The sequence below is a fragment of the Boleophthalmus pectinirostris genome, unplaced genomic scaffold (genome assembly GCF_026225935.1).
Source record: "Boleophthalmus pectinirostris isolate CB_2022bp ecotype Guang Dong unplaced genomic scaffold, ASM2622593v1 HiC_scaffold_22, whole genome shotgun sequence".
NCBI lineage: Eukaryota > Metazoa > Chordata > Actinopteri > Gobiiformes > Gobiidae > Boleophthalmus > Boleophthalmus pectinirostris.
Genome location: NW_026571190.1, coordinates 14,937,411 through 14,952,780, shown reverse-complemented (window position 1 = coordinate 14,952,780; position 15,370 = coordinate 14,937,411).

The following is a 15,370-nucleotide window of genomic DNA, read 5'->3' as shown; positions in this document are numbered from 1 at the left end:
ACGGCATAATATGGGCCCTTTAATGTCTTTATTATTTCTACAGATTTGGACAATCTTCAAATGCAGCGATAACACAATGAGTGACTGAAATACGTGAAAATTTCCATTTTGGCTTGAATTGAATCCTGCAGCCTTCTCTGTGTGTCTGCTCAGAAGGTCAAAGAGGCCAATTAAAGATAAAACCAACCATTCGAATCAGATGCACACAGCCTAACATCAGTCCCATCGCCACATCTTGATCATAATTTAGATATTTGGATTAGCAGCTGCTGTTAAAATAACCCATTAAAAGATAAGTTTAAGGGATATGAGGCATACGCGTGGTTTTATTACTTTTAAGGGCACTAAATGGATTGAAACTTATTAAAGTCTTTAATCAAAAGTACTTCACATTGGAGATTATCTTTCCCAAAGTGAATTTCTTGTATTTTAGCCAGCGGATAGCACTTTGTTTTGATTGACAGTTGAAGTATAATCATTTAACATTGGGAGCAGCAGCAGAGGACCAGTTGCCACATCCTGACACTTCTAAGAGTTTTTGTCAAGCAGCGTTCCCCCGATGGATTGCGACAACATCTGCGCTTTCATTTTCAATTTTACCTCCTTCAAAGCCCCATATGGAGACTGTCATGGCTCATTGTGTCACCGTGTACGCCGATCTTTCAGGTGTTCACGCTGCAGCTTCTTTGAATCTATGCAAAAGGTGCAGATGCGTTAGCTGCTGTTGTGCTGAGACTCTTTCCTGTCAGAGAAGATTAAAAGATCTGTATACCTTTGTTTGTGGAGCAAAGGTTGATTCGGAAAGTTCTGTGATGCTGGTAATTGAAAATGTAACTTAATCAATATGAGGTGAGAAAGAGCCAAAACTTCTGGATTAAAGGTGCGTGGTGTAACTTTTCTGGTGGAGGATCCATCAAAAGCTTCATGTCATGGCTTTGTCTGGGATATTTCACAGTACCGTAGGGCGCACTTAAAAAACGACTGCGCGACTTATAATCCAGAGCGCCTTATATATGTATTTATTCAGGTGTTTTAGTACGACTTTAGTAAACTACAAAGACTTGCAGCATTACGGCTACCGTAGTCAGAAGCATCAGGAGTAATACATACTGTGATTCCTTTTAATATCAAAACACCCCCTGTCAAGAGACACGCTCACAATGCCGACTTTAAACTCAAGGCTATTATAAAGTTAAAGTGCGAGCTGCGTGGGAGTAGTGGATGGAAGAAGAAGAACACACATTCACCAAGACAAGGAGACAGCGCCAAGCCACTTACGCCATGGTCTGCCAGTGGATCGTGGACACCTGGGCTAAGGATCAGCATCAACTGTGGTCCGAGCTTTCACTGAACTGCCAGGTAACAGTAACGACACTGACTCGGATAATGACGAGAGGGATGTGGGCATGCTGGACGCCGCAATGGCCCAACAATTTGAACAATAATGAGTTATTGTGAATATGCTAACAATTTAGCGGTCTCAGACAGTTTTTTTTTTTTTTTTTTATGTGTTACAATTGAACAATTTTGAGAGTTATTGTGAACACGTTAAATAAAGTTTGACTGACTAATCTAACTGTTGTGTTTCATTTAATGCGCCTTATAATCCGGTGTGGTTTATATGTGAAAAAAGTTCGAAAATACACCATTCAATGACGGTGCACCTTATAATCCCGAGCACCCTATAGTGCGGAAAATACGATATCTTCATAAGACCACCAAATTACAGGTCAGATCTGTGGAGAGGCAACCTTGCTCTCACAGTATTGTTTTACTAGGTTTTTTGAGGTATACATCCACCTGTAATTGAATACATGTAACGTGCTCTACCTTACATTTATTCAATTACAGATGGTTTTATAGCTCTGTTTAATTTCCTACTGTGGAACATTCCAGGCAGAGCAATGAAATATCTATAGAAACAAACAGGTGATGGAGCGCCAACCAAAAAGTTACATAGTACACCTTCAATCTTATGTTGCTTTTACACACACACTCCACAGAAAATGACACTGATCAAACAGACAATCTGAGTAACTGTGGCGGAGAACACCATGCACTCTGTCTACAAAAACAGAGAATTAGGGAAAAACAGACAAACTCCACAGAGGAAAGCTATTTCAGATTCAGAGTTCAAGCGCTCCGCAGTAAAACCATTAGACCTGCTATGTTCTGCTAATATAATCATCTCAACATAGTCAACTAAGGACTCCAGTTATCTAATGGATAGGTTACGTTAGGTTGCCGTCCTCCACATAATAATATCAATGCCATTTGTTGAAGCCTCTCAAAGCACTACGGTGTAATCATTATTCATTTAGTCCATACTCTGTGGTGGTAAGGTACTTTTGTGACCATAAGAGACCTGGGGTACACGGAGGTCGCATTCATATTCGGCAACGTGAGTGAAATGGTTTGCCTATAGACGAGAGCACAGAACTCGGTCTAAACAAGAATAGAACTTATGACCTTCAGGTAACCACTGAGCCACTGACAGGCCAGCTTGTCCGGTCCAAAGACTGACCACACTGCAACACTCAGGGACCCAACTCCAGATGTTGAGTTTGGACATTTTAGTTTTAGTGTATAAACTTTATACAGAATCAAACTCAGGATCTTCTTGATTCTAGTCAGATTAGGCCAGTAACGATAATCAGTAAATCAATCGTATGATAACTTTTAACATGATAACTTTTCTGGTTGCGATAATTTCTATTTGCATGCTTGTTTGTTTTCCTCCTCTCTATCTCTCTCTTGCTCTCTCTACCAAAGAGTCTGAGTGTCAAAAGGCTTCTATCGCTCTCTGACTCCTCTCGTCTCCTTAGCGTAATGACACTTGAACCAACCTGTCCGCATAGACCAAGGGGCATAGACTGTATGGACGGATTATTTATCAACACAGTGGATGCACGTGCAGCCTGAGTTCAGAAAGCACCGCTGTCTGTCTGGTTAACATAAAGCTGCAACACAAGCAAGCACTGCCATCAGAGCGCCAAAACAGTTCATCGCCGTGTGACAAAACAAGTCACGATGCCAAATCAACACAAGTAAGAGGGCTATGTCTCAAAGGCCGCATACAGCGAGCACGCAAGAAGAGAAGAAATGGCTCAAGCCCCAGCAGCTGACATACACCCATACCTGATCCACACAGCTATCCCCCAGGAGAGCCTAAAATCTACTGAAATCCCACAAGACACGATACCAGAAAGGACAAAGACTCTTTCTGCAGGAGACATGAGCAACACATAATGATAATCCCTGTATAAAAAGTGAGGAGCCAGTCTGTATATTATGAATATGATTTTCTGACGGACAAAATAGCGAAATAGGATCATGAGTCGCAGGTTAATATGAACACTTCAAGACCAAAATGACAAGGCTCACAGCAGCAGCCACAGAGCGAGAAGCCACAATATTCCAATGTAAAGTAACTTTTAAGGGCAATTTTGTTAGAGATTTAATAATCCATTTTATTTATTGTTTTGGTTGTGTTTGGTTCAAAAATGGTTTATTCATGTGCATTTTTGTTAACAAGTCCTTGCTGTAAGCCGGACTAAATGAGGCTGTTCTTATGTTAACAAAGTTTATTTTATTTAGGCCTTTTGTTTTTGGTTTTCTTGCAGTTCCTGTGTTAAATGTTATTTAGAAAGTAAAGTCTATTGATCTTTGAAAGGGTGTATTTGCATTTTTATTCCATTGTCATTATATTAGTTGAAAATTGTCTCAAAATGTCAATATTATCATTTACGGCAATCATTTCTTGGTCAATTAATCGTCCAGCAAAATCTGTTATTGTTACAGGCCTAAGTCAGATTTTGGTTCATGATGGTTTCAACAGAAATCATCCTTAATCCTGTGATTCACATGTCACACATCGCCTGAAATTTCGTGCTATATTGAGTGTTTATTGTCTATTTAACTGTAATGATTGATGGTTAATATGGCTCAGACTATATGAGTAGTGTCTATATGAGCTCTAAACTGCTGTGTTGCTGGATTGAGAATATAAAACAGATGCCATTCGTGTTTGTAAATGGGGAACGACAGCTGGAGCCTCCATTTCTTCATTGTTTAAAATATGAACTCCTGAAGGAATGGACCAGCTCTGCATGCTCACCTTGCGCTATTCAATTCCACTTTCTTTTTTTTTTTTCAAAGGCTGTTTATTTGCGTTAGGCTGAGACACATTTACATAAATAACAAACGCGGCGAGGAGTGCAGATGCTGTGGATTACATGAAAGAATAATGATGAAAGACATTGGGCCCTAATGAGGCATCTGGAGCAGCGGAGGAGAAGTCGACCGGTGTGTTCCTGCAGTCCCAGAGAGAGACCGGCACATGTCCTTGCTGTGATACAAACCACAGTTTTTGTCCTTTTACCTATGACATAATCAAAGTGGAAAATAATATTCATAAGTTAAGATTTGTATTTTAAATCGAGACTTTTTTATTTTTATTTTGGGGGGATTTTTGTAGTTATTTTTTGCTCTAAAAGCTGAAACAGGTTGAAAAATGTATAGTTGTTTATATAGTTGTTTTATTTGCAATTGATACTTTGCAGCTGATCGCATCACTCCCCCAAGGCAGGTTGATGATAACTGTGGACACTGCTCTGTTTGTTGCTCTGTTATCCAAATTAGATTTTAATCTGAACTTCGATTTAACACAAACACAATAACCAGAAAGAACTGATTTAGCTAGAACTACATCAGGTGAGCTAACTAGCATTAGCCAGCAGGTTTTCCCTCAGCTCTTTGTTGAAAATCAGACACCATGAACATTGTTGTGTTTTTTCTTGAGTTTTCAGACAATTTTTAAACTTTTGTGACTTTTTGCTAATGTGTGCATTGTGTCACCATGGTATCTGATGAAAATTCTGTGTATCTCTGTGTAGAGATACACTGCAAATTAGCCTTGGCAATGGCTTGGGGGATGCATTATTATTATTATTATTATTATTATTAAACCATACTTCTGAGCATTCTAAATTGAGATAAATGTTTTATGCCGTAATGTTGAATATTATAGGCAAAGGAACAATCCATGTAAACAAGCAGGAATCTGCCTCCTAAGGCCAAATAAGAGTCAGGTTTGTGTAGATGCAAACCACAGTAAGTCAAAATTTCAGTGCAATAAATGCAACCAAAATGAAAAAACAAACAAACAAAAACATGAATAAATAAATAAATATATGAATAAATAAATAAATATTTGCGGATGTTTTTAGCCTTATTTTTTGGCAGGTCATTAATTCCCAACCTGTGCTTTGCTAAGTGCCACTCGACTGGTCAGAGCTCCTCAGACTCCAGCTAAAGGAGACAGAGTGAAAGATAAATATCACTTTAAATGTCAATGAAGCCTTATTTTCTCTCACTTTGAACCAAAGACTCTGCAGAGTTTCTGAGGCCTTTGGATTCATTACCGAAAAGGTCTTTAAAGATAAAACTGCTGTTAAGATGAAGTGGATTCCCAAAAGTGGACTATAAACGGCTGCTACTGACTAATGTTTCTCATCTGGAGCTATCCATCTTCTACAAATAAGTCTAATGCACTCACAAAAGGAACATTTCCATAGGCTTTGGGTCCACACTATCTGTGGTATGGTGAGAATTAATGGAGGTTTAACAGCTGATCTAACACCAGGCATACTCACTTGGATCACACATTAGGCACGAGTACAATCATGCTAAATATAACTCAGGGACAGTTCACACCTTAGAGTAGCTCAATGCACTTAACTGGTAAAAGATCCATACTATTGTGTGGTAGTTTCAGTGTAGTTAGTTCCTCCCATCAGGCAGATAAAAGGCAGTGATTTTCTAGAAGTCTGTCTGAACTTTTCTTTTGTAATGGAACCTACCTAGATGACAGAGGGATTGCACAGACATGCACTACTCTATGTTTACTACTTTTACTTTGAGATTTTATATAGAGAAGACACCAAATATATAGAGTAAGATATATGGAATTATGTAGTAAAGAAAAAAAATGTATATTCAATTCCCCAGAGTAGTCACCCTTTAAAAAATGTTTTAATCTTTACTAGAAAATTCCATATACCTTGGTTCATATATCTTCTACGTATCTAAAATGTAGAAAGTGGTAAAATATATATATATATATATATATATATATATATATATATATATATATATATACACTCTCCCACCTTTTTCTTTCTACATTTTTGATTGACATATGGAATATAGAAGAAAAAGAAACAAAGAATTTTACTAAATATTTTTTGACAAAGCAAAGGGTGACTACTCGAGGATAAAAACATAAAAACACACACAAAAACAAACATTTTCTTCGCTACATTTCTGTACAACTTACTCCATATATTTGATGTCTTCTGTATGTATATAAAATGTAGAAAACAGTAAACTTATAGAAAAAACATTGAATGAGATGGTAGTGTAGTTTGAGTATTAAAAATGATGTGTACCTTTTAACCAGTCAGTGTAATAGAGGTCTGCACGGGACAGAATTTTCAGTCCCGCTCCCGCAAAGAATGGTCATTTTCAGTCCCGCTCCCGCCCGCATCTGTGATATTTTGTCCCGCTCCCGCCTGCAAGTCCTGCATGATGGGAACCTTTGCTTTCTTAAGCTCTATCAAACACAGAGAAGTGAAAGGCTGCATATGGGAGGAGGCGCGGTGGGCGGTCCGGCGGCATGGTTAAGTCCTGGCTAAATCCTGTTTTAGTCCTTGTTTTAGACCTGTTTTCAGACCTGGTTTAGTTCTGGTTTAGTGGTGTAGCCCGCGCGACGTACGGGATGAGGGGGTACTGATCGTGCGGCGTATGGATGAGTGGACTCTTTGCGCGGCGGCGTACGGGAGCGTGGATTCTCCGTGCGGCGTAAGGGAGGGGGGACATCTGCTGCTTAAAATGTTTTTATTAATGCCAAATAAAATATCCAGCACAAATTATGCATGATATGCTTACATTCATTTGTATATTTTACTTTACAATTTGTCACACGCAGCACTGTTTTGCGGGTCCCACGGAACTGCAGGGCTCTACATTGTAATGCCTGATTTGTCAAACCCATGATAGAAAAAGATTCAGCAGTAGTCAGTAATACAGGTATAACAAGTATAACTCCTCTCTTAGTGTGGTGCTAATCTTCCTCAAGACTCTATAAATATAAATCGTGCTTTTCAGTCCAGTACTTGACTAAAAATGACTTCTGGATGGCATTCAAAACATCTTGAATTAAAAAAACATAGTTATCTAAATGACTAATATTGAAACTTTTTCTACCCTGTAGCATGTAATCATAAGTTAAAAGTCAGTAAGTAACAAAAATCAAGTTTGATAATTACAAGTTTGTGGAGCCGAAGTGGGTAGCACAGAAAATTACAAAATGCTTTTTATAATTTGCACAGTTACACAATTTTTTACATTACATAAACCTGTCTTTTTTCCAGGTTATGCAGCAGTCTGTAGCCGTGTGTAATCTACTGCAGCAATACTTTTAAACTTTCTCTGACGATGACAGTTTTGATGTTTTTACACCTCAATAAAGAATCTGGAAAAAAGTTCAAAACAACATCTATTCAACCCACTTACTTCTTCTAATAAGGTCAATGAGCAGATATTATGCAGCTACAAAGTTTTAAATGTGATTGTACATTGCTTATATAAATGACAGTGTGCGATTATAAAATGTCTGGCATAGGCTCTTTCTCTTTATAATTTGCTGCCAATCTATTTTTTGAATGGTCATTGGGAGGTTACATGAAGTTCATGCTGTTCTCTTTTTAAAATTACAGCGATTGAGTCATGCAAACATTTTGTTCAGAACACTGATGATAGTTTTGAGACCTGAGGCTGGGTTCACACTTGAACACACATTGCATGCTGGGTTTCAATGCTTTTTAGAAATATTACACTTTAATTTTTTGGTTGGGGGTCTGTCACCTGCTTGTTTTTATGGATATGTCACTGCTCTGCCTGGAATGTTCCACAGTATGACATTAAACAGTGATTATTCAATTAAAAGTGGGTTTATTGTTCAAAAATACCTAGAAAAACAGTGAGCTGACTGTGAGTGGTGTTGTCTCATCACAGATCTGACCTGTAAACTTGGTCTGGTTTGGTCTCCATGAAGATAGAAACTTTTAAAACCACACTGTGAAACATTCCAGGCAAAGCAATAACCTCTCCACCTGAAAAGTTACACAATACACCTTTAAAACCATATTGTTGGTAAAATAATAAGGGATTTATGTCATGGACCAGATTTTTGCCATCATAAGGTAAGGTATGTCTGCCATGATGTGAGTGTGTATACAGATTTTAGTCCCCACAATATGATAAATATGTTTGCCACATTCTATCCTGGACTAGGTCTTTTTGAGCTTTGAATCCCAAGATTTTCTAGATATCTTTGAATTTGAAAAATAGATATTAAAGGAGTTTGAGTTGTTCCCTGAGTAAAGGGTATTACAATAATCAGTCTTTGAGGAAATGAATCTTTTTCTAGGTCAGGTTGTCAAAAGCCTTAACTGGGGAAACGGATTAAGTAACCTTGGTAATTTGGTCATGAAATGATCTGAATCCTGGATAGCTCCCAGGTTTAGTGCACTGCAGACATCAAGAGCTCCCAAGATGTCCCAAAATTATCTTCAAATAAATAAAATTTAATCTTCAATTTGGGAATATAAACATCCCATCTCCCTGACTATGGCATTTAGAAAGTTATGGATACAATAAAGGGATCTGCAACTGGGAGCTAACCTGGACTCAAATCTGCAATGCATTCAAGGAGTTGGGCGGTAGTATTTTCACTCATTAGTGGGACATACATTTGTGTATCATCTGCACAAGAGTGGTGCTTTATACAATCTCTGAGGATGATGCCAACTATTGTAGCAGAACAGCAGTGGGACAAGAATGAAACCTTGCAGTACACTGTATGACTGAAGACTTTATGAAGAGACACATTCCCCAATTTTTATGAAGGAGGAACTGTTTGAAAGATAGCATTGCATTACCATTGTGTACCACGTTTTTCAAGGCTGTCTAACTTTTTTTTGTGGTCCGCCGTGTCAAATGCTGAGCTGAAATCCAGGAAAGTTACAACAGAGTCTATCCCCGAAATCAGCAGTAAGAAGTAGGTCATCTACTTTTTATTAAAGCAGTCTCAGCGCTGTGGAATGAGCAAAACCCTGATTGGGATTTTCTAGTAGATTGCTATTGTTCAAGTGTGTGAGCAGCTGGTGTGAGACACTGGTTTTCTCAAGTAAATTTGAGATTGAAAGCATGTTTTGTCCCCTGAGGACTTTACCTGGCCAGCCACACGCTTTGACAAACCTTTACAAAGAGCTGTATTATGTCTCCCCGTTTTCAGAGGGAGTGACAAGTGACACTCAATCAGAGAGACGCATGGTCCGTTTGCATCTAAAACAAACATGGCTCTTACATGTAAAAAGGAGAAAAATAACCTAAACAAAAACAGCAGAATCAGCTATTGAAACTCCAGACTCTTGACTTATCGGGTAATTCAGGACAGGGGTCTTCAACCAGTGGTTCAGGAGCTGACAGTAGGTCTGCATCCCCTTCCAAGTAGTTGCACAAATGAGGATCTACTGTATATTCTACATTAAGCTAATGATTTAGCTTGTGTTTTATACACATATAACTGTACCCATCCAATTTCTTGCACCAGCTCCTACGAGTAGCTAGAGGAAAATGTTCCAGAGACCCCTGGTGCGACATAAAGCCAATCTCCAGATCTTCTGTCAGAATCTTGTTAAGAAATACTGAGCAGCAGCACTAACTTAACTAGCTGTGTTAAATTTAGATGATTTTTACTGTCTTAAAAAATGTAAGATCTCTGTTTTTCTGTCTTCTTTGAGTTATCACAACTCTCTCATTATGGTAATACTAACAACAACTAACATGCTAGCCGCATATTTCCTGATTACCAGACAAAAAAAATGCTTTTGAATCAGAGGCATACAGTACACACAGTCTTTGACCTCAAAAAGGTGCCTAAGGTGTAATGGGGCACATTTTGCTCAAATACATGTTAAAAATTGGGTACAGAGATTTTAATTTGAAAGCAATGGGCACTCGGACTCAGAGTATAATAGAAAATAGGTTGCAGATGATGAGGCTGAGATGGGTAATTCACTCTCTGTCCTTCGTAAATGAACATCCCTAATGTGAAAGACAATGGAGTTGGCGGTCCTTTTGACCCTGATGGATGCTCCCTTAAGAACACAGTGCCATAAAGCCTGACTTGTGTAAAGCACTTCAGCGTCGGGCTCTTCCAGTGGTGCTAAATGTAAATTCATTATCCTGCTGAGTTATTGCACAGATAAGAGAGATGCAGGGGCCTGTCTCGTATTGATGTGCTGCTTGAGCGACACTGTTGGGTCAGCGTTCCCATTTCCATAGCATCAGTAGAGCGTCGCACATATTTTACACGACCATTTGTTCATTAAGAAGAGAACAGTACACAGCTTTCTGGAGCTAAGTACCTGTTCAAAGCTTTGGGGGACATGAATCAGGAGAGATAGCAGAGATAACAGCCTCACTGTACACTTTGTACGACTACTTCTACAACTTGTACAACTTCTACAAACTGAAGCGTGTTTTTTGTTGTTGTTCTATAAACATTAATACTTACAGTGAGCAGGCTGGAGGAGGGAGGGGCTCCACCTTCTTATTGTTCAAAACTGCAACTACACTACATTACAACTCACTAAGTACCAATAACACTGCTACTATCAATTTTTCTATCACTACTAATATAGTAGGTCTATTACAACAACTACTACTACTAATACTAGTAGTAATATCACTACCTTCTGTTTGCTAATACCACTACTTCACTTCTAGTAATGCTGCCAAAACTGACTCTAAAATGAATAGCCTATCTCCAATATCATTGCTAGTAATAGTGTCAATGCATTACACATTTTTAGCTAGATACTGCAATAAAAGAATCCCATCCATTTATCACCCACACAACAAGCCATCATCATTTCTGTATTCTTTCAAGTGCATCTGTCTTGCAGTTTTATGTTTTTATATATATATATTTTTTTGTTTGTTTGTTTGTTTGTTTTTTGCATGGAGATTACTAAATTTTATGCCATTTTAAAGATTATTCCAGGGAAAACAATAATATCTAATTTTTAGGTTTCACACTCTCCACCAGAAAAGTTACACAATACACCTTTAAGTAAACATTAAAATAGAGACTTCTGAATCCCTAGAAGTACCTACTTCACAGCTTTTGCATGAGGTTGGAGAGGTACTACAAACACCAAACTTCCATGCCTGCCTGTTTTTGCGTATAGTGTCAGACAACACAGAGCAAAGGCTTTGGGTGCAGTCATTCGTATGCATGGGTACGTGCAGCCTGCTAAACACTTGATGCTTTGACGTCTCCTCACTTCTGTGCTCTCAAGAGAACACACATTTGTGAGGTGCATTTTAGCATACACTATACGCTCCACTGTCACATCTCTATCCGAGCGCTATAACAAAGGTGGAGGAAATATTCAAAATCAGTATATCAACTTTCTGAGGTAAATAAGTTTGCTCTATGTCTGTGGTGTTTTTACAATTTAGCCCAGTTAATTCTTCTGTAAGCTATATGCGTCTCTATCCTAGCAAAGAGTACTTCAACTTAGTAAAAAGAACAAGAAATAAACACACACAAAAAAACAGAAATACCCATAGGATTCATTCAGGTCCATCTGATACACACCTACAACTACACTGTTATCATAGCTGCTGTTACTTTGATTATTGATTATTACCAAGACCTTCCAGAAGAAATACTCCGAGACCTTCCAGAGGTGGAGTGAGAGTGAGGCTTAGAAGAGGCTTTCCTGTTGTGGAGTTGACCTGACTCCCCCTGGACACTGCTGTGATGCTGCAGGTAAAAGGCGACTGAGAAGTGCAGTGTAAATGTTTCTGCAGGTAAACTTGAATTTCCCTTGGGATCAATAAAGTATCTCTCTCTCTACCGTTTCTACTGCTCCTAATACTAACACCAATCATGTTGTTCTACTCTCAAAGCTACTATTAGAATACCGTTAAAACTACAACCAAGGTTACTATTCTTTTGGCAATGCAGCTTCAAAGTAGAATATTCCACAGTATGGCATTTACCTTATCTGTCTTCATGTTGACAAGTGAGTGACACCACAAAGCCATGTTACAGATCAGACCTGTGGAGAGAACAGACGCAAGGTATGACAGCAGTACACACAAGTGGAGGTCCCACTACTTGAAAAGTTACACAATGCACCTTTAACAAGCACTGCTCAGACCCTCTAGAGCAGGGGTGGGCAAACTACGGCCCAGGGGCTGTATGCGGCCCTTTAAACCTTTTAATCCGGCCCGCTGAACTGGAATAAATTACATTAATAAACCTTGTTGATGTTTTATTTTTCATGCATTTCCGGCTTTTCCCAGTAGATGGCGCACTATATATACATTGAGGTGCGGTGTATTATCTTGGCCGCAATGCTTTATTGGGATGTGTTCTTACAGGAGTTATTCGGACCATGAGTGAAGTAGTGGTGTTCAAGATATAAGGCTGCACTGCTTCCTGTTTAAGTTGATAAAAATCAAAGACAAAAATTATATAGACGTTATGTTGTAAGTCTTAACGCATGGAAGGTATTAAGAGTTTAGTTCTATTGCACGTGTAGGTGCGCATGCGCGTGATTTTAAGGCGTGGGCTCTGTTTCTCATTAAAACCTGATCGCTCTCAATTCACCTTCGCCTGTGGGATGCAGTGGAGCACTTCTGATAATCTTTAATGTGTTTTGAATCTTTCGCGGTAATGTTGTAGCGCACTTCCTACATAAGCATAAATACGAATATAATGCAGCCGAGCTCCTAACATGTCATGTCCTGTGTTCTGTCCGGCCCTTCAGGCAAATTTTAGGACCATATGTGGCCGGCGAGCTAAAAAGTTTGCCCACCCCTGCCCTAGACGCACATACACATAGATTTTGCAAATAAACTGGACGCCTTGACGCCCTGGTCTAAACGGGCCTTCAGACTTAGACAAACTGTATTGATTCACAAGGGAAATTACTTTATAAAATGAATTATTTATTAAATTATTTCTTCATTACTCAAATGATTTGTTACTCAAAATGTGTCTTGAAAACATGCATTCTCACTGTGAGCCCGGTTGCTTCTCCACAGATTTCACCTGTAACCTGGCCAGCTTGTTTCCACGGAGACAGATACACTAGAATATTTAATGTTATATTGTGGATTCCAAGCAAGTTGTACAAACACATTTAATTAATTTAATGTGTTTGTACAACAACATAATTTACTGCAGCACATATTAGCACATGTAATTTACTGATTTGAGGGAAGCACAGATAAATTATGTACTTCTAATACAATTATCAAATAGTCGTAACATTACGTAACTGCAAAAGGCTTATAATTAGGTTTACACAAGGAGAGGAAGATAACAAAGCATAAACATTAACTAATTATTTTAACAGCTGATAACTTCAATGCAGAGTAATGAAACAAAATAAAGTTAGAAATGTGAACAACTTTTATATTAGTATTTCTTATCTAAGCAATTAATGTAAGAGTAGCACACAGACAATGTGGACGTCCTCAAGGCTGGCAGTTCTAACTTGTACCTTCTTTTTTCTGTGTATTGGTACCAATGAAAATCTGAAAACTTCTGCTTTTGTCACCACGACCTATATCTTAAACCACAATTGTATCTCAGATGTCTTAACCTCCACATGCAGGTTTCTCTTTCACAACATCAGAGTTAATGTAGGTATTAGCTTTTTCAACAATATATACAGTTAGATTTTACTTTTGTAACCATTAATTTAGAAAGTGGATAGTTACAACATTTATGTAGAAAAAATAAACATTAGGGTATGTGATGGTGTAAGAAAGTGTTTGAAGTATTTGAAGTGTCAAGATAATACTGAAAAAGAATCTCATCAAATAGAATTTAAAATGTTTGAATTTGACAAAAGTGGACAAACAATTTAGAGCTGTACCTCCCAACAAAGCATGGATTAAACGTTAAAGGGACAGTCCTGATTTTGGACATAGGACCTCATTTTCTAGTGAGCCAGAGTGTGGGAGACGTATGGAGACATTTTTTTTAAATATTCCATCCATTGCTTGTATTTGTAAAGGTTGCCGGTGCTAGGCTAGTGCATGTCAATGGCCATAGTTAGCCTGCCACTAAAAACAGTCTTACACACTCCACAAAACATCTGAAACAAATCAATTACAATGCCAGACTGTCGATGTGAATCTCTGTGTTGATAGAATCATTTTAGAAGTAAAACCAACCTTGCATTTGAAGGACTTATGTTTGAGCAGCAGCAGCGAGTTGTACTTCCTGATAGAAAGCTCGGCAGCGGCGGACTGATATCAACTGGCACCTGTCTTATGGGTAAAGTAAAATGGCGCTGCTGCTGCTGCTGAGAAAATAGTCCCTCAACATGTGACGATTCATGTGATGCAAGGTTAGTTTTATTTCAAACATTATTCTATCAACACAGACATTCACATGGACAGTCTGGTGTAATAATAGATTTAATAATAGACCTCGGGTGCTTTGTGGAGTGGGTGAGATTGTTTTTAGTGGCAGGCTAACTATGGCCATTGACATGCGCTAGCCTAGCACCACTGACCTCTGAAAATACATGGACTAGATGGAATATTTTAAAAGTGTCTCCACAAATTTGGTCTTTCAGCAGTAGAAAAAGTCAGCTTGTTACAACCCAGTTCGTTTGGGGTGAGGGAAGTAACAAAAAATAAAACCAAGATGGAAAATGGAATAAATTAAATAATGTTTAATTAACAGGAATGTAAAGGTAAATTAACAAAAGACTACAAATATACAGAGAAAAACCTAAACTAAGAAACAGAACAACAGAATAAACAGTTTTGTGCCATAAAAGGGGTCACGCAGGCTTACAAAAAATGAGTAAAATTAAGGGACACACACTAAACTAAAACACAAGTTCCCCAAATTAAACCACATAAGCTCACAAACAGAATCGAGTGACCAAATCAAAAAATGCACAAAACAGAACTAAACTAAACTACATACACGAAACCAAAATGGCATACTGGCCACCAAGGCCAGCAGCCTCGAACAGGTGCTGGTAATCTCCTTAAGTAAGGGGCGTTGGCTGCAGGTGAAGTGGGTGTAGTCTTGCCACCAATCACAGACCAGGACTCCCACAGCAGGAATTGGAAGAGTTCAGCAAAATCATACAAAACAAACTAAAGGCCTGGGGCCGTAACACAGCTGCATACTGTCTGCATCTATAAAACGTGTCATTGTTCGATAGGAAGTGCATGTTACTATGCTAGTTATTGTTAG